Here is a 2,929-nt window from a genome sequence, read left to right on the forward strand (position 1 = left end):
GGTTTTTAAGAGTGAGCACAGACAGCGGGTACTGATTGCTCGTCTGAATTTAAACCGAACTAATTAAATTGATTCTTAAACTAACGGGTAATCAGATCTAATTCAAACTAAATTAATGGTTCTTTTTAGTAATTGGTTCGGATAACAAATTTAGGAGTGCGGAACTCGAACCAACCTGTAAACTCGATCATATATTAATTGAAAGATTATTTCTTTGAAGGATTATTTCTATTGCACTTTTGTATTTTGCTTATAATGTGTTTGGTGTTTAACATATTTGGATTTTAATATGTTTGGTGTTTAATATGTTTAGTTCTTAATGTATTTGGTGTTTAATATGTTTGGATTATTTCTATTGATGTTACATGTTTATTATATTTACAGAATTTTTAAGATAAAAATTTCATTTTTTTATATTTTTTAGGAATTTCTGTTTCATCTGGTACCCAATTATCAGAACCGAACCAATCTATTATTAATTGGTTTGGTTTGGTTCGGTTCGGATACATACATAAAAAAATATAAATCTAAACCAAACCAAACCAATTACAATTCAATTAGTTCAATTCTAATTTCACCTTAAACCTGAACTAACCCGACCCGTGTTCACCTCTAATGGTTTCATTACGAAACTAAAAAAGATATTTATACCTCTAATCATTCTATATGACGACTACAATAATTTAAGAAGAGATATTTATAACATTTTTATTAAATTAAAATAAAAAAATGGGTTAAGTACGATTTTAGTCATTAAGGTAGAGATCGAAAATTTATTTCGTCCCCGATATTTTTTTCACTACAAAATGGTCCCGAAGGTTTCAATTTGTTTTAAAATCGTCCTTTTTACTAAATTTTTCATTTTTATTACCAAATGATCTCTAACTAAAAAAAGTATAAGATAAAACAAAAAAAGAAAAAAGAAAGAAAGGGAACGACGAGGGGAGAAGAAAGAGAAGGGAGGGGAGGAGAAAGAGAATTGGGGTGGGGTGGGGGGAGGGAAGAAGGTAGTGCCGCCGCCTGTGATGGAGAGTGGGAAATCTCCACGCCGCCGCCGCTGCTTCCTCCTCGTTATCGTCGCAATTCACGGCGCCATCACTACAGCCGCAGCCCTTTTCATGCGATCCGCCATCACCACCGCATCTCTCCTCCTCTTGCGATTCGCAATTCACCACCGCACCCCTTCTCCCCACTACCGCCGCAATTTTTTTCTTTAATTTTTCTGTTTTTGCTTCTGCTTCTGGTTTTACTTTTGTTGTTGCTTTGATTTCATTATCCATTGTTGTTGTTAGTGTTGTTCTTCTAGTTGTTGTTGTTTCATTGTTGTTATTGTTTCACTGCTTCTGTTTTTTGCTTCTGCATTCTGCTTCTGTTTCTGCATTTTGGGAAAGATGATAGAATGGTATTTTCGTCTGAAGGACGATTTTTAAACAAACTGAAACATTTGGGACCATTTTGTAACGAAAAAAAGGCCAGAAACAAAATAAATTTTCAACTTTTACGTTAGAGATCAAAATCGTACTTAACCCTAAAAAAATCTTAAACCCATAAATATATAACCCAATTTAGTAACTAAATAAACAAAACGAAAATACATCAAATTAAATTGAACATTTAATTTTTTTTTAAATATTTAAAAAATATAAATTAATAACTTCTAAATAATACTTAAATTCTTCATATCACGAATATTTGAAGTATGTATTACTTAAGATCTTACCAGAGTTGCTGGCACGAAATTAGTGGGGCTTCTTCCTTAAGTCCTATCACGATTGCATAGGGTTGTCAAAGGGTCAACCCGACCCATTTAGGTCAAATATGCTTATGTCCGTTTTATTTGTAGACCATAATTTTTGAATTCAGACCATGATCAGTTCGATGGGTTAAACGAACTAACTCGTTTATCTTTTTATTTTATTTTTAAAAAATATTTTGATAAAAAATATTATTTTTAAATTTAATTTTAAAAATTGTTTTTTTTTTTTGTCAATGGATTGGACAACCCCTAATTTCAGGTTACACACTCACACACACCACACCCACATACACATAAAATCTCCTTTTTTGGTCAAGTTTGCACTAGATGAGACTCGAACCTGAGACCTCTTAGTAAGGAAGGGGAACTTATGCCACATGAGCTAAGGCTCAACGGCCCGACTCTTTCCTTCCTTGAACTTGGAGTCGAGGTCTTGTTGCATCTTTTTGCTACAATATTTTTTTACATCTCTTAAGATAATCCTAAAAAAGGATGGGTTTTTTCCTTTTGAAATATATTCTTTAGGCTTGGTTCCTTGATAAGGATTTTTGGGCCGTTAAAGTGTTAAGATTTTTCATTGGAATTCTATTGACGGTTTGGATTCTAACTTCTAATAGTAAGAACACCAAGATAAGTCTTTGTGCCCAATTTCCAATTATTCGGTTGTTAGGTAGTGTTTGGTAGAGAGACAAAGACCGAAAGACTGAGACTAGACAGAGACTAAGAGACAGAGATTGAAATAAATCTCAATATTCTGTTTGGTGCAAAGTGGGAGACAGAAATTAAAATAAGAATGAAATTCTAATTTGATTTGTACAAAGGGTAAAATTGAAATCAATTAATTGAAATGAGGATATTTTAGGTATAAAATGTTATTAAAGTTTCAGTCTCCATCTCTAAAAATTCTAGTCTCCTGTGTCCCTACTTTTTGAAAGTACTGAAATACTGAAATTTTAGGGACAGAAATAGAAATTTTAGTATCAGTCTCTAAACCAACAAACATGATATTGAGTCTCAGTCTCTCAGTCTCTCTCTCAATACCTCAAAACAAACACTACCTTAGTGTTTGTACCGTGTGAATTAGGTGGTAACTATCTTATACGACTTGGGAGGGTACTCTAATAAGTGGAATCGTTTGGATCTAATTAGGTATAAAAAAAAGTATCATCAGTT

The sequence above is a fragment of the Arachis ipaensis genome, chromosome B07 (genome assembly GCF_000816755.2).
Source record: "Arachis ipaensis cultivar K30076 chromosome B07, Araip1.1, whole genome shotgun sequence".
Classification (NCBI taxonomy): domain Eukaryota; kingdom Viridiplantae; phylum Streptophyta; class Magnoliopsida; order Fabales; family Fabaceae; genus Arachis; species Arachis ipaensis.